The following is a 15,445-nucleotide window of genomic DNA, read 5'->3' as shown; positions in this document are numbered from 1 at the left end:
GAAACCAGTATTAGTCAGGGGTCCAGTTCTCCTCTGGTTAACTAATGGACACAGTGTTATTACGATTCAGGCTGAATCACAAATCTAGTTAGGGATTTAGATGGGGATTGGTAGCATTCAAATATTCATCCAGTCCCTTTAGCTTGTAGATCGATTCATCACGCCGGCATGAGCCAAAGTTGGCCATGAGGTCTATACAGAGGACATGTCTGGTTCTTGTGGTCTCTGCCAAGGAAGGCTTTTTTATGTGGTATGTCAATGAGGCATTTACAGGAGATCATGATTGGCATGTCAACAATAGGGGGGCGTATACATTCATGATGAAACAGGTCAGTTTTGAGTATCATTGTTTGTCTGGAGCTGGTGTGCTGCTGGTGACTTACAACAAACTCTTGCTTATTAACTCTTGTGTACATTATGTAACATTGTTGTTCTTCATTGTCGTTTGTTCATCATCTTTGCTTGAAATTAACTTAATTAAGCATTATTTTGCAGATCATTGAAGAGATGGGTGCATTTGTTGGGGTTGATTTCAAATATCAACAGCGTATTTATCCCCTTTAATAAGGGAACGGACTGCAATACAAGGAAGATTTGCATTTGGCATTCTAAATAATGATGGATAGACATAAAATTATTGATTTTGAATCAAGATGTTTATTATGAATATAAAAACTATATATTTTATGCCTTTTACAAAATACGCTTAAAGGTCCTGTTCTTCACGATTCCATCTTTCAAACTTTAGTTAGTGTGTAATGTTGCTGTTGGAGCATAAATAATACCTGTAAAATTATAAAGCTCAAAGTTCAATGCCAAGCGAGATATTTTATTTAACAGAAGTTCCCTTTCAAAGCCTACAGCGAATGGCAGGTTTGGACTATACCCCTGCACTTCCTTCAGGAATAACGTCACTAGAACCGTTTGTTGACTAACCCTCCGCCCCAAAAGTATACGCAAAATAGGGGGCGTGGTCTTGTTGCTCTCCCACGTGGAGAAGAGCACGCATTCAGCACTTGCATCTCCCCGTTATGGTAAGAGGCGGGACCTTTCCTGGCAAAGTGCGCTAAGCTGCTGTCCAATCACAACACGGGAAGTGCTGGCCCAATCAGAACTCGTTACGTGTTTCTGAAGGAGGGACTTCATAGAACAAGGAAATCATCAGGCCGTTTTTAGGACAGAGGAAACAGCGCTGTACAGATAAGTAAATTGTGTGAAAAATACTGTCTTTTTTTCCACGCAAAACAAAACATGAACTCATGTTATATTGCATGCACTGTAAACATAATCAAAGCTTCGAAGACATGCGAAGAACGGGACCTTTAAATGCAGACTGGCCACATGTAATTTGTTTATATGTGCTATTTCTCAGTGTGTTTATCTGAAATGGCTCATGCCACAAAAATATGGATAAAATATAGGCCTATTAAAATGATTGCACACCTGCAACTGGCTAAACAGAAAACAAACTGAAAACTCCGTAGACCTTGTAATCATAATTTCAGTTTTTTTTTTTTTTTTACCCTAAGAAATACATCTTATTTCACAGACATTCCTGCTCATGTATATCTAGTTTACTTGGCAATAAGTGCATTACACATGGAGTTGTTCCTATTATAGTTAACTAAAAAATATATTTATTATTTTACCTCACTGTTTCAGCTTGTTGGTAAGTTTAGTCAAGTCAAATATCCAAGTTGTCACTTAGTACAACTTTGTTTGATTTTAAGTTTAATTAAACTTCAAATTTGACTTGAAAACTTGAAATTAAAATAAACTTACTACAATAAAATAAAATATAAATAAAAAATAATAGTCTATAATATAATAAAAAAAATAAAAGTCTATAATATAATATAAAAAATATATTTCAGCTAGTTGCCTGGGTAACATTTCTCATTTTCATTTAGTTAAATTTGATTAAAATTACTAAAACTAAATTTGAAAGAAAAAGTAAAAAAAAAAAAAAAGTAAAAAAAAAATGTTTTTGTTTGTTTAACTTAAAAAAGTAAGTAACCTGGTTGCCTTAAAAAAAATTAGTTCATTGAAATTAAAAATTTGAGTTGATACAAGGAAGAAAATTTGTTTAATAAATAGAAACTCAAAATATTTTGTATCTGAACCACATAAAAAAATTGATAAATCATCGTAATTGGCATGTTTCACTGCATCATCACAAATAAAACACACACACAATACCCAATATGCTTACAAAATCTTTTAATAATGTTTTAATAAAGGTTGTCGAATCTCAAAAAAATGTTCATTGTATTAACTCAATTTTAATTTCAATGAACACAAAATTTTAAGGCAACCAGGTTACCTTTTTTCTAAATATTTTTTTACAGTGTAAACTAAAAATTTAACAAACTAAAATGAAAACAGAAAATAGGAATACTAATTTGAAATATTAATAAAATCTATAATAGCATCTCAGTAACACTGTTCTGGTGGCTCGTCTGTAACGGCAGGTGTGGGGCAGAGCCACACCAAAATATTAATGGAAAACTTAGACCCATATAAGCTGAATGAATAATACATTTTAATATTTTTTTTCAGCATTCTGCTACAAATATCTTTGATTTTCAAGACTTTTTAAGTTGTAAAGTCAGCAGGATATATTACAATTGTGCGCGTGGCTTCCGCAGACATGTATCGATACTAAGCGGGGCAGCCCTGCCCAGCTCTTCAGCAGCCCACAATTTTCCAGTGCATCTATGGTGAGAAATGGAACTGCAGCAATCTGTAATTGAGAGCTATTTGGCAGATTTCAGGCTGCCCTGCTTATTTTCATGTTTCCTTACGTAAACCTCACTCCAGACCGAGATGAAATCAATCTGATTCAGCTAGGAGTATATCAGTCTTCATCAGATCAACAATTAGAATATATAAAGTTTACAAATTGTTTATCATAAAGTAGCACTAAGACTCAGAATCTGCCCTACCTAAATTTATAGCCCATAGCCAATACTGCTTGCTAATCAGTCTGGAACTTTGTGATTACGTCCAGGTCTTGCTATTTTTGTGTGTAACATGCATCAGGTGGTCAGTAAACAGACTGTGGGTGCATGAACATGCTGTCAGAGCCTATGAAGAATAACATGAAATATTAGCAGTTGCTATTGTATTCATATCAGCTTTATTTAAAAACTGTTTAAATATATAGATACAAGAGAAACTGAAATTCTGGTATAGTCTGATGTAAATAATAATAATAATAATAATAAATTTTATTTATAATGCACTTTATATTAAACAAAATCTCAAAGTGCTAAATTGAGCCCTAAATGTAAATGGTGTAAATGGTGAATATGCCTACCCGGTGTTCAGAGGACTCTCCCTCATCTTTTCGGTTCTAAGTCGTTTGAATGGAGGGGAATTATTAATCTGGCTTAATGCCTTTGAAGTTTTCTCATTAATAGGCTATATCACTGCGTGGCCAACATCCTGCTGTCCCCTGTGTGAGTTCATGTATTATGCTCAATAATTTACAGCACTGCTTTCAGCTGTGGCTCATTTTATTTACAGCCAAAACTATCTGCACAGGTACTGTACAATGTGTAGGTCTTTCATTGGCACGCTGTTTTAGTTTATCTTTTCTCTCTTGTCCTCTGTTTGTCCATAACTCAGTCTCTCTCTCTCTCTCCTCCCGTTGGGGGAAGTATGATGTAATGTGATGTACAGGAAGGAGACTGTAATGGAGCAGAAAGGGTTTTATTGCATTATACAGCTGCATGCTGGTGCATTGTGGGTGGTGGGTGCCATGCCAGGCCTGCCCTCTAAGGACTATTTCCAGAGCAACCTCATTGTCCAGCACTGTCTACACACCACTTAAAACTTTAATGATCATCATTATTGACCGTGATCATTCAATATCATCATTGCTCACATTATGATTTTAAGGCCAATACAAACGTTTGCACGGAAGCTATAAATGTTGATGTTTGCTTAGTCTCGCGTAGTTAGCCAGACGTTCAGACTGGACTCTGGAATCTATCGAAGCTTTCATTGTCCATGCAAGGACCGCCCAAGAGGATGTTTAACTTGACCAATCAGAGTTTGTTTTGTTCCACGTCATGTTTAGGGGCGTGAAAATGTAAATTCGATGTCCCTGCAATAACCCAACGACCTGGATCTATAAATTATTCATTCAAGAACGTTGCGCAAGTTCACTGTGTAGCTGCGAACTTCACATACTTTTGAAAATCCAGAATTTAGTTGATCCTGGTAAGCGCTCATTGTCACAGTTGTAAACATGACAGCGCTCTTCTTCCACGAGGGAGTTTGGCGTCATGGCATTTGTTTCCAGGAGGACCGTTAAAGAACGTGACACGTCTCAATTCAACCAATCAGATAACAACTTTGAAACTCCTGAAGTGTTTCCAGAAATGTGTGCCATATGCATTAGCCTCTTTTGGCTGAAGCTATAATGTTTGCTAAACTGCAGTAGAGTGTATGGTAATTTGCCATTTCTTGGTATCACTGAATTTTAATAATAATATGCTCAGCCTATTTTAAAGTTATGTATTAGTCCTCACATTTAACAATGAATCAGTAAAGGGGAGCTGACATGAAATACAATTACTTTAAAGGGGTGGTTGCATGCTATTTCACTTTTTTAACTGTAGTTAGTGTGTAATGTTGCTGCTTGAGCATAAACAGTATCTGTAAAGTTACAGCGCTGAAAGTTCAATGCAATGGAGATATTGTCTTTTAAAGTTATGGCAGCTTATTCCTCAAAAAAATGGCCAGTTTGGACTACAACAAGCTTCTTCCCGAGTTGGTGACATCATAAACCCTTGCTTTTAACATAAACACTGCCGCATATGTGACTTCTGCCCGTAATGGTAAGGGGCGTGGTGTTTCCGGACAACCTGTGCTTGGCACTTCAGCCAATAAAAATACATGAAACTACATTTGGCCATCTAACCAATCTAAGACCATTGCGGAAGCAAACGAGCCGTTCAAAGGACAGTGGAGACAGTGGTGTGGAATAAAGGTCAAATATAAGACAAATACGGCGTAAAAAAGAAGAAGAAGAAGTATTAAGACATGTAATACTGCACTCCATAAACAAAGTCTAGAAAAAAAAAAAAAAACGGAACCACCCCTTTAAAACCATTTCATTAAAACAGCATTTATTTTTCTAATTAATTCTTCCAATTCTTGGAAATGTACTTTTTAAAGTTTGTTTGGTAAAACTTTACAATAAGGCTCTATATGTTAACATTAGTTAATACAATAGCTATCACGGAAGCATTAAGCAATACTTTTACAACAATCATTAATCTTGGTAAATGTAATGCTTTTACAAATCAAGCTGTATACATTAACATGAATGTATTTCACATTAACACAAATTAACAAAGAACAACTATACATTTTTAAACTGACTGTAAAAAAATGTGTTCATTGTTAGTTCATGAGACCATGTTTCAAAACTTAAAGTGTAAAACTTAACATTTTGTAAGGTGTTACCATTCATTTAATAAAAAATCATTATGTAGAAATAAGTTCATATCAGATGTGCAAGATAAGTCAGTATTCCATATTTATATAGATATGAAAACCTGACGAATAAAGATAGAGGATTTAGATTTTATATATCTGAATTTGGTGTAATGCTAATGTACTGAAAAAAATATCAAAACGAGATCATTTAATAGCAAAATGGATTAAATCGGCATTAAATGGATTAAATGTTTATTTAAGGCAAGACGCTACAGGTATAGGGTAACAATTACTCATGTTAATCTAACTAGATATCACCAATACATTAAGACATTTTTTATATTAAAAGTTTTCTGAAATGTTTAAATATGCAAACAATGCATTATATAATTAAATATGACCTAATTTGCATTCATTTACATAACAGAAATCTGAACATTGGATAAACCAATTCAAAGTTTTTACAGATTTTTAAAGGTATGGTATTATTTTGGGTGTTTTTTTTCCCCACTAGTCTGAAAGAACACAAGTTATGGAAGCAAATTAGCCCAAGATCTCTCAATTGACCAGTGCCTCAAAAAAAAAAAAGCTTTGCCTGGTAGTGTTCGGCTTTGATCCACTTGATTGGTTATTTTTTGAGGGGTGAGGAGGGAGTATGGGAAATGCATCTCCTACTTTAAAATATTTATGAAAACCAATCAGGACTTCCCGCAAGAATGGAAAATCGATTAATGATGGCTTGAGGACAGGTGAAAAACAGATGGGTGGATGGATTAGGAACAATCTGAAAGATGTGGTGGATACATTAAGGCACTGATCCTTGAGAAGTAATGATTGTCTCCTAAAAAGATGACATTTTAAATGGTTGCCATGCTCTTGGAAGGATGCTAAGTGGGTAGACCGTGCTGTAGTCTTTAGGTCAGTTCTCCTGATAGAGACTGATGGAAATACATATAAAGCCAAATACAGATTCAGCTCACCTCATACACTTTAACAGATGGAAAGCGTCCTAAAACTTGCATGTCTGCCAAGGCAATGTCCCGTGCTGCATGGTATTTGAAAGCATCTGTAAGGAGAGGGCAGACAAAGTGGCCCATCACACACACATGCATACACAATAGCCTGCCCTTCCCAGAGAGCTAATTGAGTAGAGTGTGTTTACGGAGGCTTGCTGATGCTCTGATGTGATTGCTGTCCCGTCTGCTGTCTGCATACTTCTATTGATCCGTCCTCTCTCCCTCTCATTTTTTTTTCTTCTGAAGCCTTCAAAACCCACCTTCACTTTTTCAATTTTCCTCTCAGAACACTCAGGTAAATCCTTAATTGATGCTGAAGTTATTATCGAGCAGAATTTAAGTTGGCAAAGCATGTCACTTGAAGTCACATGATTTATTATTTATCAGTTCTTTTAGGGAGTGGCTCTTTCTACCACACAATAGAGCTGATGCTTTAATAACCGCCTCACATGACTGCTGAACTCTGCATCCAAATCTTTATATGACAGTGTGAGGGAAAAGATATAATTTGAAAATGCAGTCATTTAAAGGTGTCATGAACTGGCTTTTTACATTTTTTATACTGTTGTCTGAGGTCAACTAATGACGTTCATGTGGTTTTTACATTCAAAAACATCATAACTTATAAGTAATAGGCTATTTATTTTCTACACTGGTTTTGAGGCTCTCTCCAAAACGCTGGGTTCTGATGGGCGTGCCGCACTGGCGACTTGTAAACGCCCACAGCTAGGATTGGATAATATTTGCATATTAAATGAGCTTAAGCTCGGCTGCCACATGACGGAGAGGAGAGAATGAGGGAGAAGCGACAACCAGAATGATTTTCTCGATCACAGGGCACGTAAACGTCTTTATCAAACAAACACAATGTTTTATTTCTCATCGACACGTGATTGATTGGACTATTATTTTATTTTACACATAGCCCGCACGATCGGATGATATAAGCGTGAACCACGCGCACATACATGCACGTTTGGCACGTGGCGCCCTTCAAATGTCAACCGAGAGAGAATAGCAGAACATGAACGGAATATAATGAGATTCTTCGGCCTGCCAGGCTTTGTGAGCCCTGGCCCATACGTGTCTGAGTCCAGTGTGCTAATGCTCTGTTAGACACGTACACATAAGCAAAACGATCTATAACAATGCAATACTATTACATATAAAAACACGTTTTACTTACGTGTGTTGCACCATTCCTCCTGTCGGATCCAATTCCAGCATCGACCGGAGATTTGTTTACAAATGATCCCGCAGTAAACTGAAGTGAACATGTCTTCCCCATGTGAGCTGGAACTTCATTAAAAATAAAGTTTAACCACTCATTACTAATATTAGGATCAGAAGGAAGCTTTTGCAGCGACTGTGTTCTTCCACAACCAGGAATAGCGCAATATCTTAATCTTCCTCTGCATGAGATTGTTGTTGACCAGCTAGCACAAGCCCTCCATGAGTCGGTGCATGGGTGAGGCTACTGGATTAGACGCGCTATAGAAGCGGAGTTTCGTCGCACACAGACGTCAGTATGAAGCACAGGAGCGTTTGCTGAGCCTGGTGTCTATAAAAGCTTTTATTTGACTAACAAGGAAGTTTTTAGCTCTGAAATTTACAGTCTATTCTTATATTACCATGACCTTTTATATATCAAAAGCTCAAGGAAAAGTTGATTCCTCAATTCATCACCCTTTAAAATCGTAATACTTTAGTGTCATTTTAAATTTTTTAAGCAAATATTAGCATCCATGTTTTGATGCCCATGGAGTACTTCAAGCATATTAAGAACGCATCATTTTTCTCAAATTCTCAAAATGATTCTCAAATTTTAGTTTTATTTTTTCAGTTTTATTTTTATTTGTCAGGTGCATTTCATACACTGTAAAAATATTGTTGGTTTAACTTTAAAAAGTAACCTGTTTGCCTTAAAATTTGGAGTTTATTGAAATTAAAAATTTGAGTTGATACAATGAAGGAATCTGAATCACATAAAATGTGATAAATCATTAACATAACACAATTTGGCATGTTTCAATGCATCATTACAAATAAAACACACAATTATGCTTCTTTTAATAATATTTGAACCAAAATTGTTTGAACCTTGACCTTTGGAACAAAGGCAGTCATGTACTGATTAGTACAAAAATGGTCATTGTACTAACTAACAAAATTAATTTCAATGAACTCAAAATTTTAAGGCAACCAGGTAACTTATTTTTTTACATATGTTTTTATAGTGTAGAAACAAATGCCAACCAATAGTCTGGGGTCACAAGATTTCTGATAAATGTGTCATGGTTTCCACAAATATATTAAGCAGCACTACAATAAAAAAATAAATAAAAAAAAGCACCAGACCAGCATATTAGAAGGATTTCTGAATGATTATGTTACACTGAAATGATGGGCATAGTTTGTTTTGTTTCATTGTTTATAAGGCTGTCAATTGATTAAAATATTTAATCGTGATTAATCGCATGTTGTCATGAATTAACTTGTGATTAATCGCTATTTAATCACACATTTTTATCAGTACTAAATGTACCTTAAATTAATATGTTTCAAGTTTTAATACTCTAATCAACATGGGTATGGACAAATATGCATGCTTTATGCAAATGTATTATTATTAGGAAAAACATACTCAGAACATGAAGACTAGACATGTATCAAAGGTCACAGATGTTTTTCAAAGAACTTGTTTATGTCTCTTAAGTTTAAAAATTCAGAATAAGCAGTGATTTCTCTCATTTTTCAGAATATAAATAAAGGGAGTTTTTATACTGGCAGTTTAATTCAGAACAGCCAGGGCACAGTTCTTATGAAAAATTGGTCATGTGAAAGCTGTCATGCGGACCTGTGAGCTCACCAGAATCACACCATACCTGGAGGAGGTCCATATTCTACGAGTAGGAAGTGTGAGCCCTTTAAGAAATGCGTGTTACCTCTACTTGTATTGAACTGCCGGTATTATGTATGTGAACAGTGTGAGAAACACAGACTCGGGAGCGCTCTTGTTCAGAAAAGTAACCTGCGTATTCATTTTAGCCGCTTGTAATGTATTTAGTTCAATAAAACAAATGTACTGTTAACGGTGATGGCAGTGTATCGCTCGGACTGCAGAGAATGTGCTCAGTGAAAAAAACGCACCTTTCTTTCAACCTGGAGTCTAATAAAGTTAAGCAGAAAATATGGTAGCTTATGTAGCCTGTTAACCCGAGAGCCGGCCCAAGCCTTCATAAGGGCCCTAAACAGAATTTAGTTTGAGGGCCCGACGGTAGGCTACTGATTGACTATTGTCAATTCTTGATAATCACACACCCATTATCAACTGTATTAGCTGTGTTGCTTACATAATGTCTGTCATGTTTTTACCCTTATACATTTTTAATTGTAACAGTGGCAAACCCACAAGAGTGCTCAGGTGTTCATTTGCACTTTAATATTTAAAGTCTTACAGTACAGTTCAGACTGGGATATGTACGATTTACAAATATATGCATTTTTAAAAGAAGTCTCTTATGCTAAATATGCTCACAATTCTTTACCCCAGGATTATCTGATAAATAGAAAGTTAAAAAGAACAGCATTTATCTAAATTAGAAAGCTTTCAAAGAATTATACAAAAATAAGTTTACACAACTGTTTTCAACATGATAATACAAAATAAATGTTTCTTGAGCAGCAAAGCATCATGAGAATAATTTGAGCAAGATCATGTGACACTAAAGACTGGAACATATTACAATTTACTTGATGTTCATATCACATATATCATAATAATATTGCATAGAACACAGCTATTTTAAATTGCAATAATATTTCAGTATAACTGTTTTCACTAGCCTGGATGCCAGCAGAACTTAACCCCGCCCACAATTTTTTTAGGTCTGGCAGTTCGGTCTGGCCTCACTCCATAGAGGAGTAATTATCCCCGAACAGAAACTGTTCGGACCAATGAAATCTTCAGGGCGGGCTTTAGATGATGACGGACAGATGATCAACAGTAACGTAATCATGCACGTCATCAAAGGGGCTTGAATTATATTTGTTCAAATCTTAAACGGAGAGCTTGTTTGTATGCATTCACCTTCACAATTTCTCTCAGAAATGATGATCATGTTGGGTAAGTACTCTGTGTATCATTCAATTATTTTATTTTTTCACAACACCGACAAAGATCGTTTATTCCAGCGCACGTGCAGACAGGGTTGCCAAGCTTTTACAACAAAACCCGCCAACTACTAGCCCTAAACAATAGCTTCTCGGCCGGGTTCTCTGGAAAAAAAATGGTGTTTGGGGGGTAAAATGTGTGTTACTTTGGCAAGGTTGCCTGCTAAAATTTGCACTCATGGGTCTATATATCACATAATAGTCGCTTCAACCCGCGGACAAAAACGCAGACTTGGCAACACAGTGCAGTTGAGCTCTATTGACGTCGCTTTGTTGCTCTTATTGGTTGTAGGTCTATCCAATTGAGGTCTTTCCTGGTTCGGTTGAAACACGCCCCATAATCACAGCCCAATGGAGCAGTTTCAGGCTCATATTCTGACTAGAATTGAGTATGACCACGTCAGGCTATGTTTTCACTGTATTTTTGATCAAATAAATGCAGAGACCTCTTTAAAACAAGAAATGTTGGTGGATTTCTTTAAAACATTAAACACCGCTTTCATTTTGGTGTAAACATGCAGGAAGACATTAGTACTTCTTTTTGTTGACAACAACATATTTATAAATGATTCTCATAACATTAATAATCACATCCATCAACATGATTTCTGCCCGAATCCTATCCTGAATCCTATCCTGAATCCTATCCTGAATCCTATCCTGAGGTGAAGACCGATGGCGCCGCGAGCTTGTGCAGTCAGAATCAATCCGTGCATATGTTAGAAAACGTAACATTTTGCAGTTTATTTATTGTTTAAGGCCATTTTGTGATTTTAAAAATAATGTAACGTAGCGGCAGCAAGAAGTCATTTCAAGTGCTCTTGGGGGGCCCCTGGTGGCCAAGGGGGGCCCTAAGCAGTCGCTTAGTTCGCTTGTGCCTTGGGCTGGCCCTGGTTAACCCTTTTCTTTCCCTATTAATGTTTGCTGCTGCTGCATTACGTATGGCTTATCTCAATGTCTCCAACTACGGGCCACGGATCAAACAGAAAATGCGCGGTGCGTTAATCTCGCGTTAATAAAATTAGTGGCATTAAAATGAATTTTACCTCAAATCTGACCCCAAACGGCATCTTTTGGCAATAATCCTTACAAAGCTTTAGGTAAATACATACCTGAAATGTGCTACATATAAGAAATAGTCAAATTCGAATCAAGTGATAAACTGATACTTGCGGACAAGTTATTTTGACCTCTTATCATATTTCAGAGCTAAAGAGATGCCTAGTGTTAATAGATTCTTACTGAACTGATCTGACGTTGTCACAAAGATTTTAGTGACATTTATCCACTATAAACTTTTGGCTCTCTGCTTTCTGGCCTACTTTGTGACTTATTCTGACCAAGAAGAACCTGATTTGACAGCAAAAAGAGACTAAGCTAAATAGAGGACCTAGCCAGAAACTAATCACTTCAAAACGAATTAGAGTGCATCCAGTTTCATCTTAGCCGCACTCATTTTCCTCGCACGTGTCCTTTTCACCAGAGTACATGCAGAATCAAAAGAGCTGTGCGAGGAATAAGAAGCTTCCAGAATCAAGAGTCACCAGGCTCATTGCTATTTGATTTCTGTAAATGTGTTTTCTTGCAGGCACTCTGAGATTATTCATACAGTAAACTAAAGCAGCGAGTGAATGGATCATCATGTATTGTATTTTGTTAGCGTAGATAACAAAGTCATGGTTTATCATAGCTCCTGTATTTTGGAATGTGCTTCAGAAATTGTTGGAAAACATTCCACATATGCGTGTGGAAAGGGGTGGTGCATGTAGATCAAAAATAATCTGATCAATATAGGGGAAAATTAGGCATGTAAATGTTTGAATCCAATTAGCTTTATCTACTGGGTTCAAAAATGCCTTGCACAGTGATGTAAATTTACATGTGTTTAACATCAGGCCTATGCTTATTTTTGTCCCTTTGTCCAAAAACTATAGTTATAGTCTGATTTAAAGTGACTTTCTCTGGTTCGAATGCATTGACTGGGCACTGCACATGCAAGGAGGTTTTGTTCAGAATACATGTAATGCACATGTAAATGAACAGTCTATGTGATGTTCAAGGTTCAAATTTCAGAATCTGACATTGTATTGGATTCATTCTGATTGATGAAAATAAGAGCATGTAAACTTGGATATTTTTAATGGCTTAGACAGAAAGACAAAAAAAGAAAAATTTGTTAGTGGTAGGGCAGATATTGTATGTTCAAATTATATGTACTGAAGTGCATAGTGTTGTTTTGAGCAATGTGAATTTTGCAAGGGTGTTCTCCGGAGTGCATCTACATTTGTCCGTTTTCTCACTTTCTTGTTTCTCTCACGATACTCCTGCTTTAATCTCTTGCCTCTCTCTCTCTCTCTCTCTCTCTCTCTCTCTCTCTCTCTCTCTCTCTCTCTCTCTCTCTCTCTCTCTCTCTCTCTCTCTCTCTCTCTCTCTCTCTCTCTCTCTCTCTCTCTCTCTCTCTCTCTCTCCTTCCCTCGCTCTTTATCTATCTCTCTGCGTTTGTCAGTGTGTGTTTGGGTGTGGTCTCTAAACAGAGTCTGTGATAATTGATCCATTTATTTTTACAGTCACATTTTGAAGACCAGTGTCTTGGTCATGTAATGAAGGAATGTAAAGCCAATTCTCTTGACGTTGGTATTTTTACAGGCCTGTGTGTGTATGGCTGTTTTACTGTCTGCTTCATGACATTTACACATGGGCTGTAGTTAATGGGGTGAGAAGTTGGAGCAATTCTATGGGCTCAAATGCAGAGGGAGTCTACAGCAATTAATTATTGACTCAATCACTTTTTGCTGTTGAATGGGGTCGCTGTGTCCATTTTTTTACTGTTTATGTTCAGAACGGCTTAACGGAATTCTATGGGTGACGGCACGGACACTACGTACATTTTTTATTTTTTTTTACACTCTACGGTTTTAAAGCACTGTGGATTGCATTATAAAATATATTGGTCAATAGAGGTGCTGTCTTGATTTTTTTCTTGATATTGGCAGAATCATTTTTTCAGACATTGGGAGTGTGCCTATACACTGTGGCTGTACCCTTATGGGTTCATTTTTGTACCTCTAAGTCAGAGGTTCACTCCTAGATTTGATGTCCTCCAGAGTTTAGCTCATACCCTTCTAAGCCAACACAGCATAAAATGGCTCCCAGCATGAATCGCAGCATTAAGTCACCGTTGCTGTGATTCATATTCGGATTCTTGATATGCTGAATATAAGCGATTTGAGTGCCTAGAAAAGCGCTATATAAATGTAATGAATTATTATTATTATTATTATTATTATTATTATTATTATTATTATTATTTTTATCTGTGTGCATCTAACCCCCCCCCCCCCCCCCCCTCCTTAGAATGTAAAAAAAAAATTGAACATCTGGTCTGTGGGAAAAAAAAGTATTGTTGGTGATAATTCTTTATTATTTTTATTCAGTGATGAGCTTAATCAAACGTTATTCTTCATGATACATTTTGTTTATGGCTTCTTTTGTTTTGAACACACTGTAACAAAAACAACAAACTTACTTAAGAATCCAAGTTAAACTGCCCAACTAAAGGAAACACTTATCTGCATAATGGTGACCATAATGGTAAACATTTTCAATAAAACATCAAAATCTAAACGTCTGTCAATTCTCAATAAGAGCTTCTATATATGTCTTTCCGGGCTGGAACCAAACTCTGCAGGACTAAAACTCACTAGGACCGAACTGGGGAAAAAAATTATAGTTGTACCCTAAGGACCAATATACCTTAAAGGTACAGTTATATGTTTTGTTCCCCAAGGAACAAAATTGTACCTCCGCTGTACCTTTTTTTTTTCTGAGAGTGTATGATGGTAAAATGCTGTCTGGTAGCTTAATACGTTTTGAGGATGTGCCAGGTGTTTGTGAGTGACTCTGTGTGCATTGGACTTGAGTCTTTAAAATAAGTATTTGTTACAGCAATGCTTTTAAAAAGGGATTTAAGACATAGTTGTGACCATACTGGGACCGTATTTGTGGCTATAGCATTAGACAAAATTCATGTTTTTTCCCCATTGAATTGGTTTTGTTGAAAGATTATATTAATGCTTATAAATAGTATATTGTTTCTTTATGCTGGTTTTCTTTGTCAGTATATTCTGAAATATTATAACAATTTAAAATAACCTTTTTCTGTTGTATTATATTTTAAAATAAAATGTATTTCTGTGATGGCAATGCTGAATTACCAGCACACATTACTCCTGTCTTCAGTGTCACATGATCCTTCTGAAATCATGCTGGTTTGCTGCTCAAGATTTTTTTTAAATTATTATTACAGTTGTGCTGCAATTTATTTCATGTTCAGAATTGTATGATGAAAATATAGTTCAATAGAACATAATTGAATGCATCCTTGCTGAATATAAGTATTTCTTAAAGAAAGCTTTGCATTTAACATGTTAAATGAACAGCCTAGCATCAGTCATTGTTTTAACAATTATTTGAAATTTGATTGCTTTTTTGTTATCAGTTCTAATTTTGATATTGTTTGATTTAATTTGCAGCATATCGAGTTCTACTTTGGAGCTTTAGTGTAAATATCTTTTTTCTTTAAATATTAGATATCTTACTGGTTATTGGCCATACAATTTCTGGCAATTGTATCAGCAAGAAATTCTATATGGCTGCATTCCTCCTGCCTCTGTACATCTAGTGCATTAGAAAGATGGATTTGGGTTGAATGTGAGTGAGCTTTTATGAAAGATCAATGTGTTGACTAATGGCTTAATAACAAACTGTAAGAGGTTCAAGACCAAATAGGTTACAGATTATATAAG

The sequence above is a fragment of the Pseudorasbora parva genome, chromosome 4 (assembly GCF_024679245.1).
Source record: "Pseudorasbora parva isolate DD20220531a chromosome 4, ASM2467924v1, whole genome shotgun sequence".
Taxonomy (NCBI): Eukaryota; Metazoa; Chordata; class Actinopteri; order Cypriniformes; family Gobionidae; genus Pseudorasbora; species Pseudorasbora parva.
The sequence above is the reverse complement of the archived record's forward strand: the minus strand, read 5'-3'. Positions refer to the sequence as shown.